The sequence below is a fragment of the Dipodomys spectabilis genome, unplaced genomic scaffold (genome assembly GCF_019054845.1).
Source record: "Dipodomys spectabilis isolate Male_0828 unplaced genomic scaffold, ASM1905484v1 ptg000420l, whole genome shotgun sequence".
Classification (NCBI taxonomy): domain Eukaryota; kingdom Metazoa; phylum Chordata; class Mammalia; order Rodentia; family Heteromyidae; genus Dipodomys; species Dipodomys spectabilis.
The window spans coordinates 1,107,245-1,122,465 of NW_024871097.1; the positions used below are offsets into that span (position 1 = coordinate 1,107,245).

Below are 15,221 nucleotides of genomic sequence, written 5' to 3' on the forward strand. Positions count from 1 at the left end.
AATTTGAAAAAGAAGTAGAATGGCAGCCATATTTCAGCATCTTAGACAACCCAGCTTTATCATGGAGCTGTATAGTTTTCAGATATCAAAACAATATTTTGGAGGATCTAAGTATCTTGTCTGTCCCCACTAGCTCCTTTATATAATTTGGATTACTGATAGAATTATGTATCTATACAGAAGTCTGCTTCGAAGGTGTTTCTGAAAACCAGTACCTCCAGCTAACAACATTGTTTGTTCCTTGCTTACATAGTCCTTCTTCCTCCTTCTCCTTCTTCTCCTCTTCCTCCTCCTGATCTAGCCCCTTCTCCTCTTCCTCCTCCTCCTCCTCTTCCTCCTTCATTTTTATTTTTATTTTTTGGTTGGTTGTGGGGCTTTAAATTTTTTTTCAAGGTGGTATTCTAACACTTGAATCATACTTATTTTTCTGTTTTTTTTTATGGTTAATTGGAGATAAGAGATTCATGGACTTGTCTGCACAAGCTGCCTTCAAACTGCAATCCTCAGATCTCAGTCTCCTAAGTAGCTAGGATTACAGGTTGACCACTGGTTCCCACTATTACTGTAAATAGGTCTTTAAGAAGAGATTGCCCTACTAAAACCCCAACTTTTAGCTCAATGCTTATCACTAAAGCACCAGGTTAGGAGAGCAGACTCAGGACACTCTCCCTGGACTGACAGCCCTAGCTCTTCCTCTTAGAACACTCATGCCACAGAACATGGGGAAATGAAGGCATGCATGTCATTAAGGAGATATATGGATTACACAAGCAGGTCACAAAGACAACTGGCACTTAGTAGGCACTGTATAAGATTCAGCTGCAATAACCAGTAAAAATAAACAGTATCACATCCACTTGATCTTGTGATATATCTTCTTTGTCATATATTAATTTGTTGATTTTTTTATGTTCTTTTTGCCTGTCTTGTGCTTCAACTCAGGATCTGGGTGCTGTCTCTGAGCTTTTGTACTCAAGACTAGTGCTCTACCACTTGAGCCATAACACCATTTTTGGCTTTTTGTGGTTAATTGGAGATAAGAATCTCATGGCCATTCCTGCATGGGCTAGCTTTGAACCTTAAACCTCAGATCTCAGCCTCCTTTGTAACTAGGATTAAAGGAATGTGTCACAGGCACCTAACCCTTTATATAATTTTGACACATTAAAAAATATTTGCCTTGAGCAAAGACACACAAACAAGAAATTATTCATCCAGACAATAAATAATTACAGAAAGAAAGGTGACTTTCAAGGCACTGAAGATGCTCTTTCTTGGCTTCATCAAGATGTAATCGAAAGGAGTAACTACTGAGAGTTGAACTTTCAATTGAATTAAATTCTAAGTCTATCTGAAGATTATGGCACCCAGGGTTGAATGTAGGGCCTGGGCACTGTCCCTAAGCTTTTCAGCATAAGACTTGAGCCATGGTTCCCCTTGGGGCATTTTTGGTGGTTGATTGGAAATGAGAGTCTCAGAGACTTTCTGCCATGGGCTGGCTTTGAACTAAGATCCTTAGATCTCAGCCTCTTGAATAGCTATGACTATAGGCATGAGCCACTGGTACTTGGCAATTTTACATTATATTTAATGAAACTCTTGAAACTCAAAGCATTTTACATTTTGTGTACAGTTTAGCTTCACTGTAACATCCATTGGTGGTAATAACCACTGGGATATGTATATAATATTACAAAAATATTTTCTACATTATGGGGATGTGTGTATTTACTTATTATCATTACTACAGATCATTTTCACATCTTGAGTTATTTGATGTTTGCAAAATTAATCACATCAAGCAGTATTTTCAATAACTCATGCTAATGCAGTCTGATTGTATTTCATGAATGTATTTAAGATTGCAACCTCTTTGCAGAAAAATGATCAGTAAAATATGTGAGACCTCTTATTATAAGGTCTACAGTAAATTCAGAAACATGTGACCAGATAATATCAGCAAGAGACAACTTATCTCCATTTCAGCAATCCTAAAGCTGTTCTTAATCCTAAAACAAATAGCATTGGTTTACTTACATTTATTATGGTCCTTTGTGATTTGGAAATTAAGATGCAATGCTCATAGGACAAGCCCTAAGAACTTGTATGCTAACCTTGCTGGAAGGAGAATAGGAATAAATGGGGAAGTGGTCTGAATCCAGAAATCCAATGGGAAGACAATAGCCTCTTCTCTTAAGTGGATGGTTTTATGGTGGTATAGTGGCAGCTTAAAGGTACCAGAGACAACATTGGCTTACCACTGTGCTTCACAATGTATGGTCTCTTGCATTGGTATTAATGTTGTTGAAGAAAGAATTTTCAGGTTGGTATGTAGCTCAGTGGCAAAGTGATTGTCTAGCAAGCACAATATCCTTGGTGCAATTCCAACTACCAAAAAAGAACAGACCAAAAAAAGAATCTTCTGTTGGCACTGGTAGTTCACACCTGTGGTTCTACCTACTTAGGAGGCTGAGATCTGAGGAACAAGGTTTGAATCGTGAGGCTATTATCTCCAATCAACCAGCAAAAAGCTAGTAGTAGAGGTATAGATCGAGTGGTAGAATGTAAAACTTGACAAATAATGCCAAGCAAGAATGAGAGGACCTGAGTTCAAGCCTCAGTTCCAGCACAATTAAAAAAAAAATCTTCAGAATCTGGGCACTGGTGGCACACACCTGTAATACTAAATACTCAGGAGGCTGACATCTGAGGATCGAGATTTGAAGTAGGCTGGTCAGAAAAGTCCCTGTGAGATTCTTATCTCCAATTAGACCCTAAAAACTGGAAGTGGAGTTGTGGCTCAAGTGGTAGAACACTAACCTTGAGCACAAAGAGGCCCAGGGACAGTGCTCAGGCTCTATGATCAAGCCCCAAAACAGAAACAAAAACAAATCTTCAGAAAATTTATGACTCTATCTCTATTAAGCCTGACTGAAAAGTATGTGATTGATGATGAATGACACTAATAACATATAATAATAATACTTCTGATGAGGATTTATTCTGTGATGGCACTGTGCTGATCACTGTATATAAATGATCTCATTCCAAATTCAAAGTAGCCCTTGGAGGTAGGGACTGTGATGTCTCCATTTTACAGATGAGAAAAAAAGGCCCAGAAATATGTGTCCAAAATCAAAGAGTGTGCTCGCTTCGGCAGCACATATACTAAAATTGGAACGATACAGAGAAGATTAGCATGGCCCCTGCACAAACTCACAGAGTTAATGGATGGCAGGATCAGGGCTTAAATCTTGATCTGGGTACAAAGTACATTTTCTCCTTAAGTTATGGTAAAAATATTTATTATTTTTCACAATGTGAAAATGTGTAAGTCAGTGACATTTAGCAATTCACAATTTTGTGTTACTATTGCATGATTTCTGGAGTATTTTTATTTCCCCTAAAGAAGACCTATTAAGGAGTAATTCTCCAACATTATATTGCCCCTAACTCCTGGTAGCACTAATTTACTCTGTCCCTACAGATTTGCCTATTCTACAGATATTTTATATCAGTGGAATCATACAATAAATGGCCTTTTATCTCTGCCTTCTTTTAGTTAGTACAGTGTTTGCAAAGTTAGCTTATATCACTGCATGCATCAAAACCTTTTATCCAACCAGGACGCAGCGGCTCACTCCTGTAATCTTACTCAGAAGGCTGAGATCTGAAGAACACAGTTCAAAGCCAGCTGGGGCAGGAAAGTCTATGAGATTCTTATCTCCAATTAACCACCAGAAACCAGGAGTGCCAGTATGGCTCATTCTGGTAGAGAACTAATCTTGAGGGTAAAAAGCTCAGGGCAGCACTCAGGCCCTGCATTCAAGCCCCACAACAACAAAAAGCAAGCAAGAAAGCAAACAAACAAATAAACCGAAAAATACCTTCTGGCCATATAATCTTTTTTCCACTATATTTTATTGTTAAGTTTATTTAGTGACAAGAAGGGAGGTAGGGAGTTTCCCAAGTGAGTTAAGTTGGAAGTTCGATACAATTCAGGATGTAGGTTTTCTCCCTATTTATAGTTGCAATAAAGGGTTAGTTAGAGAGAAGAGTTTTTCCCAGACTTGTCTGCCCAGGCTGGTTTTGAACCATGATCCTGACATCTCAGTCTTCTCAGTAATTAGGATGCTAGGCATACCAGCTTACTCAGCTTCAATTTCTTTTTAGGTGTAAGAAAAGATTACCCTGAATTTTCCCCTCCAATCTGCTCTGCCAGATGTTCAAGGCAACCTATTCTTCAGCAGTTGCTGGCAAAGGAATGGAAATACAATGAATGATGTAAGATTAATGAAGGTTGAGGCTGGAAGGAGCCCTTTTCCCCTGTGTCCTACAGTCACCTGATGCCTGAACAAAATCCAAAATGTGAGGGAAAGTGATGGCTGTAAGGGCAGCCACCAGTTGAGTGGGCAAGATTTCCTGTAGGAAACCCCTCTATCTCTGAGGTCCAGGCCTTAACTGGATTTCTGAAATGACAAACAAAACCATCCAAATCACCAACCTCAACATGCCCAAGATGGAACTCATGGTCCCTTCCCACTGTTGCATTTAGTTGTGATGAGCATTCCCATTTCAGATGCCCATGCTGGCAAAAGAATTTTCACATCAGCTTTATCATCCATACTGTCCAAGTCCTTACTTATATCTACTGCTACCATCCTAAATCCAAGTGACCTCATCAGTTCTTCCCTGGATACTCCAGTCTAGTTTTTCACAGCACAACTAGAGTGGGCCTTTCAAATATAAATTGGTTGTGTTTAAGGCACTGTTCCTGGAATAAGGACTAAAATTTGGTCTTTGTTCAATCAATCATTTTCATCCCAATCACACTGCTTTCCTTTGAGCTTAATAAGGTTTGCACTCCATCCCTCCTCAAGACATCTGCATCTGCCCCTTGTCACCTTTCCCTTTCACCTTAACCTTCATTTCCAAAGGAAAGCTTTCCCACACATCCTCATGGTCAGACCCTTGCACTAGGAGTCACATCCTCATGGCCATACCCTTGCCCTGGTAGTCACATCCTCATGGCCATACCCTTGCCCTGGTAGTCACATCCTCATGGTCAGACCCTTGCACTGGGAGTCACATCCTTATGGTCAGACCCTTGCACTAAGAGTCACATCATTAGGGTCAGATCCTTGCACTAGAAGTCACGTCCTCATGGCCAGATCCTTGCTCTGGGAGTCACATCCTCATGGTCACATTTTTGCAATAGGAGTCAAGTCCTCATGGTCGGACCCTTACACTGGGAGTCACATCCTCATGGTCAGATCCTTGCTCTTGGAGTCACGTCCTCATGGCCATTTCCTTGAACTAGGAGTCATGTCTTCAGGTTAGACACTTGCACTGGGAATTAGAAGAGGACTTTGTCTTTCTTTTTTCTCAGTATGCAGAATAAGATCTAAGGTTCATAACAAGAAGCAGCTGGTGTCTCCTCAACCACACACTAAATGCCAAGTACAGGGCTGTTGAATGGCTAAGTGAATGGGTAACCTTCACAGAAGTGTAGCGGACAAGAACGTACCCAAAGCTCCAAGGGGTTACAGGATGGCTGCGTCCAATGGGTCTGCAGCCCAGGTCACGTGCGCCCATCTGCGGTGGCTCTGCCCCTGGCCCGCCTCTCACAAACAGGCCAGGGGTGGGTCACAGAGGTCCCATGATGTAACAGCCTCCCAGAAAGTGATTGGGCTCTCTAGCACGCAGGCTGGGAAATGGGCATGTCTCTGTGTGTTGATTGGCTATCTCACTGCGGTTGGGCGGGCAGTGGTAGTGGCAGCCCAAGGAGGGACTAGAACGGGCCTGGCAGGGAGGGCAGAGGCAGGCAGCCTGGGTCCTCATCACAGGCTCTCCTGAGCCTTGCTTGCTTGGACTGACCATGGCGGGCCCGCAGTAACCTCGGCAGGATAAGGGCGCCCTGGGGTGCCCTATGGTTGCCATCTGAACCGCAATGCAGGAGAACTTTGGCTGGGTCGTGGTCAACTGCTTCCACCAGCTGCTGGAGGAAGAGTGGGACTCATTCAATCTCTTGCGCTAGGCCAAGCTCTGGTGCCACAACAGCAGCTGCAGCACCGCATGCATGACCAGGTGGTAGTGACGGCTCCTGGCTGTTGCGGTGGCCGAGTGTGGCCAGGCCGGAGCCTCAGTCCCCAGGCTGGGCATGGGCGGCAGCTGCAGGGAGTCCCAGAAGGAGCTCAGGAGCAACCCAACGCCTGGTGTGCCATGGCCAGACAGCCCCGGCTGGGTACGCAGGTAGGACAGGAGGTGCGTGGGGCTCAAGGCCTCCTGGCCAGCAGCCTGTACCCTCCACGTGAGTCCGTGCCACTGTGCACAGCAAGGGTGGGCACCCTGGAGGCATTGCAAGGGTCAAGAGCATTCATGCGCCTCAGGTGGCCCTGGAGTAGGGCAAAGTTGGGGAGTCACGGGGCCTGTGCACAAGTCCAGAGCAGGCTAGTGCTGCCACCACCACCATCCCAGCCAGTGCACAGTGTGGAAGGGGACCGGCAAAAAGGGAAGGGGGTGACCTGGAAAGGGGGGAAAAGTGGAGGGTGGGGCCCGGGGACATGAAGGGTGCAGGGAGCGGGAGGCAGAGGACATGGGCAGGGCTGCAGTTCTCCAGTTTTCCAGCTGGCGCTGGCCTGGCAGCACTTGCAGTCCTGAATCACCCCTGATTGCTCTAAAACAGCATTCCTAACCCTGTCACCTCCAAGCTTCTAGATGCCTCCTGCCTCATCAGACCACAGCCTGGTGCAGGAAGGGGAAGGGCGCCTCAGAAAGCACTTCCACCTTACCCGCCCTGGCCCAAGGTGTCTGCACCTGCCTCCCCCTTCTTCCCTGATTGCTGAGTGAGGTGTGCTGTTGTCATGAGGTTACATGTGTAGTTGTCACTTTTGTGAGTGTTGAGGTTAGTTGTCACTGTTTTGAGTAGTGAGGTGAGGTGTGCAGTACTCATTTTTCAGACTGTTCTGAGTGTTGAGATTAGGTCTGTGGTTATCACTGTTGTGATTACTGAGGTTAGATGTGTAGTTGTCACTGCTCTGAGTGTTGAAGTTAGGTGTGTGGTTGCCAATGTTAGGAATATTAAGGTTAGATATGTGTTTGTCAGGGTTCTGAGTGTTGAGGTGAGGTGTCCAGTTGTCACTGTTGTGAGTACTGAGGTTTGATGTGTAGTTGTTGCTGTTGTTAGTGTTGAGGTTAAGTGTATAGTTGTCACTATCCTGAGTACGGAGGTTAGGTGTGCAGTTGTCACTGTTCAGACTGTTCTCAGTGTTGACATTAGGTGTGTAGTTGTCACTGTTCTGAGTACTGAGGCTAGATGTGTAGTTGTCACTGTTCTGAGTGTTGAGGTTAGTTGTGTCTTTGTCACTGTTCTGAATATTGAGGTTAGATGTGAAGTTGTCACTGTTCTGAGTGTTGAAGTTAGGTGTTTGGTGTCAGTGTTAGGAGTATTGTGGTTAGGTGTGCAGTTGTCACTGTTCTGAGTACTGAGGTTATGTGGAAGTTGTCACTATTCTGAGTACTGATGTTAGGTATGTGGTTGTCACTGTTTTGAGTATTGATTTTAGGTGTGCATTTATCACTGTTCTGAATGTTGTGGTTCAGTGTATAGTTGGCATTGTTCTTAGTACTGAGGTTAGGTGTGTAGCTGTCACTGTTCTGAGTATTGAGGTTATGTGAGTGGTTGTCGCAGTTCTTAGTAATGAGGTTAAGTGTGCATTTGCCACTATTCTGACTCTTCTGAATATTCATGTTAGGTGTGTAGTTGTACTTGTTCTGAGTATTGAGGTTAGGTGTGTGGTTGTTACTTTTATGAGTGTTGAGGTTAGGTGTGTAGTTGTCACTGTTCTGAGTATTGAAGTTAGGTTTGTATTTGTCACTGTTCTTAGTACTGAGGTTAGGTATGTAGTTGTCACTCTTCTGAATGTTGAGGTATGGTATGTTGCGTGTTCTGAGTATTGAAGTTAGCAGTGTGGTTGTCAATGTTCTGAGTATTGAGGTTAGGTGTGCAGTTTTCACTTTTCTGAGTACTGATCTTAGGTGTGTAGTTGTCACTGTTCTGAGTACTGAGGTTAGGTGTGTACTTGTCACTGTTCTGAGTATTGAGCTTAGGTATGTAGTCACTGTTCTGAGTACTGAGGTTAGATGTGCAATTGTCACTTTTCTGAGTATTTAGATTAGGTGTGTGTTGGCACTGTCCTGAATATTGAAGTTAGGTGTGCAGTTGTCACTTTTCTGAGTACTGTGGCTAGATGTGTAGTTGTCACTATTCTGAGTACTAAGGTTAGGTGTGTGGTTGTCACTATTCTGAGTATTGAGGTAAGGTGTGTGGTTATCACTGTTCTGAATGTTGAGGTTAGATGTGCAGTTGTCATTGTTCTGAGTACTGAGGTTAGGTGTGTGGTTGTCACTGTTCTGAGTACTGAAGTTAGTTGTGCTGTTGTCACTATTCTGAGTATTGAGGTTAGGTGTGTAATTATCACCGTTCTGAGTACTGAGGTTAGATATGTAGTTGTCACCATTCTGAGTTCTGAGGTTAGGTGTGTGGCTGTCACTGTTGTGAGTGTTGAGGTTAGGTGTGTAGTTATCACCGTTCTGAGTACTGAGGTTAGATATGTAGTTGTCACCATTCTGAGTACTGATATTAGGTGTGTGGTTCTCACTGTTGTGAGTGTTGAGGTTAAGTGTGTATTTGTCACTGTTCTGAGTATTGATGTGAGATGTGCAGTTGTCACTGTTCTCACTGCTCTGAGTATTGAGATTAGGTGTGTTGTCACTGCTCTGACTGTTCTGAGTGTTGAGGTTAGATATGTGGTTGTGAATGTTCGGAGTACTGAGGTTAGGTATGTAGTTGTCATTGTTCATAGTAGTGAGGTTAGGTGTACAGTTCTCTCTGTTCTGACTGTTCTGAATATTGAGGTTAGGTGTGTAGTTGTCACTGTTATGAGTAGTGATGCTAGATGTGTAGTTGTCATCATTAGCAGAGCTTATTTGGCCTGTTCCTGGCTTGGTCAATACTTGTGCAATGCTTCTGGGAAGCAGAGACTCATGCCTCTTCTCCTAGGTCCTCTGGAGGCTGAGATGGAATCTAGGTTCGAATCCAGCCTGGCAGTAAAGTCCAGGAGACTCCTACAGCCAGTTAACCGCAGTGGGGCTGTGGTTCAATGGTGGAGTGCCAACCCTGAGCCTGAAGTCTTGAGAGACAGAGCTCAGGCCTGAGCGCACACACAAACATGTGTGTGTGTGCAGACACACACACAAAGTGTGAGTTCCATCCCTATCAGAAAATTTTAAGAACTGGCACCTTTACTTGTGCAAATCACGACTCTGCCTTTATCTGTGTAAAGTCGATTTGCTACTTGAGAATCAGAAGTCAGTAAAATAAAGATGCTGAAAACCAAATGTTATTCCATATATCAGTAAGTGTATGACCTTATTAAAACAAATGAGATAATAAACTTTTGAGTTTACTTTTTCTCAAATTAGACAAATACAAAGTTAAACGAGGCAAGGCTTCTCCATTTATTTACTCATCTATGTATTTTTGGCTGTAATAGTTGGAACTGATGGCATTATTATTTTTCATACATAGATGTCTCCCTCTGCTTCCTACATAGCTGAGATTAGAAGTGTGTGCCATCATGTCTTCATGTCTAGCTTCATTTTTTTAAACAAATGAAAATGTTGTGTCTTTTAGAAGAGTGTGACACTGCAGCTAGTACTGCTAATAAGCTGATTTTTCACTGTTTTATAATTTAAAATTATATTTTTGTCATGTATTTTCTTATCATATAGTGGATCAAACATGGGCCTCAAGCAAGCCAATCCAGAGGACTTTACCAATGAACTTCAGTCCTACCCTGAGTTGGAATTTTTAAACATGTATGACATTGGATGAAGACCCTTTATTTTTCCTGCTGTCAGCAATGTGAATTTATATGCACAAATTTAATTACATAAATGCATAGTGCTGTTTCTTTTTTCAAAACTTAAGTGATATAAAACTGGGATCCAGTCTACTTACTGCTTGACATTGTAATCCAGTGCACTTACCAATTTATCTGTCCATTTAGAGTCTAGGCAATCTGGCTTTTGAGATCTATATTTAAAAATCTTGAGTTAATTTTATAGTTAGAATATCATTGTAGTTCTTTTTCAAGTGCATAATAACAGCAAGCACCTCATTAATTTCCATTTATGTAGTTACTGTAGTAAAATTATCTATAATGAGCGTTAGAGATCTACACAAATTCCTGTTTGCCCTGTTATGAAGGTCTGTGGTTTTCTATACTCAAACATTTTAAATTTAGTCTGGAGTTTGAATGAATGCTTAGAATAGAGAAATGTCGAGCACTTCGGAATATGCTTTTTGACATACACTGGAAACATTAATCCTCCAGAATGTGGAAATCAGAAGCTTGCCCAATGGAAATGGAAGTTTTAATGTAACCACTGTCCAAATCTGTACAGAAACCTTCGAGAGGCCCTTTGCTCAGTATATTCTTGAACCATCAGAGGCTGTTTCAGCTTGCTTTCCTCAGCTTTCAGAGCCTAGGAAACACTTTGAGCCAAAATGCAACTATTTTATGAGAACTCTTGCTGGAAACTTTACTGTATTCTTTTCCTTCTCTAGGCTTGTGTTTAGATCATTGATCAAAATCCTTATGCCAGCCTTTAATTGGAAAGGGCTGGTGAAATGCAAGGCTTGCATCACCTACTTCAAGCTACTGTTCCAGCATGGAAAAGCAAGGTGGATTCAATTGCAGTCTTGACCTCTTACAACTAATTTCTGGGGGAAAATGTCTGTCACTATTAGCTTTGGTCTTTGGAAATTTAGAGGGAGAATTCAATGTTTTAAGGATATTTGTAATTATCCTAATAAGTAGCCAATTCTATTTAACACTTTTCAATTTACATACAGAAATGATGGAAGTGACTTTACTATAAAGCAAGTTTAATTGATATAGTTAAAAATGGGGTAGCAGAAAGAAGGTAGAATAAGCACTGAAGTAATTCTGTAGTTGAATGGAGATACTATAATAGTAAAACTCAGACGCTAATGTGTTACAAATAGAAAATCTAAAGCAAATCTTTTAATTTTTCAGTTTGTTAACTATATTTATTTAGGTGCTAGTTCTAGAGCTTGAACCCAAGGCCTGGCTCTCTCTTAGCTTTTTCTTTTTGCTCACAGTTACTGCTCTACCACTTGAAGCCACAGCTCCACTTCTGGTTTTCTTGGAGATAATGTAACTTTTATGCCCAGGTTGGCTTCGAACTGTGATCCTCAGATCCCAGCCTTACAAGTAGCTAGGACTACAGGAATGAGCCACCAGTGCCCAGCTTCAACTTCTTAATTTTTCTTTGGTTGTGATGCTTGAACTCAGGGCCTGGATTTTGTCCCTGAGATCTTTTGCTCAAGCCTAGCACTCTACCACTTTGAACCTCAGTGTTAATTTCAGTTTTTCTGATGGTCAATTGGAGATAAGAGCCTCATGGATTTCTCATTTATTTAGGGTATCTTTGAACCATGATCCTCAGATCTTAACCTTCTGAGTAGCTCGGGTTACAGGTGCGAGCCACCAGTGCCTGGCTCAACTTGTTAACATACTTAGTGACATACTCCCCCTGATTTCGAACATCCCTTCTAATTTTGTTGACCTGATTTGTTTCTGCAGTAGAAGTATAATCCTCTATGAAAATATCATTAAGTGATATAAATTAGATTTAAATATTTATAGATATTATAGGATATTAAAGCCATATCAAAATGAACTTAAATCTCTTACACAATAGTTGACACTCAAACACATTTTATATTAAAGGTAATTATGTAATTGTATGTTTGTGATGTACAAACAGGACTTTTATTTTCAGACCTGATAGTACTTATTTTTGTTAGGCTACAAAGTTTAGTTAGGAAATATTAATGAGAATAAAGAAAAAACATGTATTTTTATTTATTATATATTTTTTGCCCATCCTGGGGCTTGAACTCAGCGTCTGGGCACTGTCTCTGATCTGGTTTTGCTCAAGGCAAGCATTCTACCACTTGAGCCACAGGACCACTTCTGGCTTTTTCTGTTACTGTAGTACAGGGTATCATGCATGCTAGGCAACCAGGAAACCATATTCCCAGCTCTATGCCTGTATTTTTAATGTGAATACATGAGAGGAATTCAATGAGATGTACATCTGTTATTTGAATAAATTTTAAGTTTTTCTATCTGCACTGTCAATGTGGAGTAATTACTCCTAAGGAAAATCAAAGAACTATAGTAAAAGGAGACCTTTCAAATGTAAGGGGGAAAAAGACAATTTTGGAAGACGGTTAAGAAATGACAAAGTTCATAACTTATTTACTAACTATTAGATGGCTTCAAATATAACATTTGATTGAACATTCTAATGCATCAGAAGAGAAAAGACTAGAGAGGGCTAGCACTTTGTCCTTGTTTCACTTGGATGATGGATTCTTAAATGGACAAAAAAGATGCCTTCTTGAGTGAGTTGGAAACTGAGTTGAGGCCCACACTAGAGACATATGGCAAATATATAAATCCCATCAAAGAGCAGGAAAATCTTTTAAAATACAATTTTAAGTACAATCTAATATGTATTTTAAAGTACAATATAATGTACTGGTATGTATCTACTTTTCTGGATGAGGTGTAGAACTATGGTTTCATAAAGCTGCTTTTGAAATGTGAAATGTAGTTAATTTATTAAAATGTGTTAAAAGAGGTCACCTATAATTAACCAGGTATAGTACATGCCTGTGATCTTAACTCTCAGGAGTCTTGATATAGAAGGATTGTGAGTTCCAGGCTATTGTCAAACATGTAATGACCTTATTTCAAAACACAGCAACAACAGAAAGAAAGAAAACGATATCTATAATTACATTGTTTATCTTTTTTTGGGGGTGGGGTCCGATCGTGGAGTCTGAACTCTGGGCCTGGGCACTGTCCCTCAGCTCTTCAGCTCAAGGCTAGCGCTCTATCACTTGAGCCACAGTGCTACTTCTGCCTTTTTTTCTGCTTATGTGGTGCTGAGGAATCGAACCCAGGACCTCAAGCATGCAAGGCAAGCACTCTACCACTGAGCCACCTTCCCAGGCCATATGGTTTATCTTATAATCTCTAAAACATAAGTGAAATCATAATACTAATAATGTTTTATTAAAATAAATAAATTCCAGGAAATAGCATCAGCAACTTTTTCCCCTGAGAGTCCCAAGTTTTTCCAATGGTTTGCCAACTGGTTTGTAGAAAAATGAAATCTTAAGGAACCTACAGAATTTTACCAGTGCTGTCATGGATATTGTGTTTTATCCCTCTGCTTTGGTTTTCCGCTGGCAGGCCAGAAGCAGACTCTTAGAAGAGAGGAGCAACAAGGATGGAATGACAGTCTGGAAACAGAGGTAATACCTGATACAGACAACGGAGATCCTACAGGGAATATCGACTGAGATGAGAAGCAGGCAGACTTTACAGCCAAGAAGTTTTCAGATGAAAAGTATGTATCATGGTCCTCAACTTGGAGGGTTGGGGAATCAGATGACTTTTCAGAATAGCCATAAGCCTTTGTGATCTTTCCATATTATAGGTCTTCGGAATATTTTGCTAGTGTATGCAACAAGTCATAATTATCTTATCAGACATCTGAAAGATCTTCGTGTATTTCAGAGATTACCTTATATTAAGATTCAGGACCAGTTGTATAATTAAAACTAAATTGTGGAGCTGGGCGCTGTTGGCTCATACCTATAAACTTAGCTACTCAGGTGGCTGAAATCTGAGAATTGCTGTTCAAAGACAGCCTGGGCAGGAAAGTCTTTGAGACTCTTATCTCCAATTAACCACCAGAAAACATTAAGTGATGCTATGGTTCAAATGGTAGAGTGCTAGCCTTACGCTGAAGAGCTGAGGGACAGCACTCAGGCCCAGAGTTCAAGCCCCATGACCAACAAAAATAAGTCAATAATAAATTAACTGTAGGCTTGGAAGCTATTTTATTGGTACAGCACTTTAGCATGTACAAGGCCCTAGTATCAATGTCTAGTACAACTGTAAAGGAAAAAAATAATTTTCTTGTAACTATGAGAAGCACTCAGTGTTTCACACCAGTTAACATAGCTGTTTTGCAAGACACCACTTGGAAAAAATTGTATTAAGTGAAATAAGCCAGGCCCAAAGAAACATAGGTCCCATGGTTTCCCTTATTTGCAATAACTAGTATATGTCTGAGACAAGCAGTAAAGGTCAGATAAGTTGATGTTAGGTGAAATGAATATCAAGATAAGGATTCAATCGTTTTTTTTCTTTCTTGTAATTGTTTCTAACATATTTATAAGATGATTTCTTTGTTGCTTTCTATGTCACTCCCCCACAGTATAACCCCTGCTTTCATTGTATTTGATGTTGGTATAATTTATGGAGGGAAAGGGAAAAAACACAAAAATAACACACACACACACACACACACACACAAACAAAACCGTTTAAATAGGAATACAGGTGGACTCATTGTAACAATGAGATGTACAAGTCCTTATGTCGAAATACGAACTTTACAACTTTGGCCAGAGGGGTGGGAGGTTTGGGAGATGGGAAGGGAGAGGAAGGGCAAACAAAGGAGGAGGCAACAATACTTGATAAGAAATGTACTCATTACCTTGCCCATGTATTTCTAACCCCTCAGTATGGTAGTTACACAATAAAAATAAAAAAGCTGGGGGTGGTGGTACATGCCTTTCAGCTATGTGGGAAGTATAAATATGGGGTCCAGGCTGGCCTAAGCAAAATCAAGAATACAAAAGTAACAAAATAGCTGGACGTTATTTGCTCACATCTGTAACACTAGCTACCCAGAAGGCTAATATCTGAGGATCACAGTTTGAAGTCAGCCCAAGCAGTAAAATCCATAATATTTTTTCTCTAATTAGCCAGACTAGAGGTGTAGCCTAATAGAGAAGCAGCTGTAAACAAAAAATTGTAAGTAAAACCTCAAGGTCCTGAGTGTAAGCACCCATACTGACACCAGAAAAAAATAAACAAGTAAATAATCAAAAGGGACTGGAGGCGTGGTTCAAGTAGAGTGCCTTTGTAGCAAGGATACAGCCCTTAAATTAAGCCCCAGTACAGCAAAACAAAACAAAACCAAAACAGATGAGTGTATTGTATTCTTGAAGTTTTAGACTAAGGAGCTAATTTTAGAATAGGGAT

The 15,221-nt window shown here is 41.0% G+C and overlaps 1 pseudogene; it reads left to right on the forward strand.

Annotated features, from left to right (window-relative positions):
• The first annotated feature begins 3,144 nt into the window (after nucleotides 1-3,144).
• LOC122097266 lies at nucleotides 3,145-3,214 on the forward strand (annotated as a pseudogene).
• The last annotated feature ends 12,007 nt before the right edge of the window (nucleotides 3,215-15,221 follow it).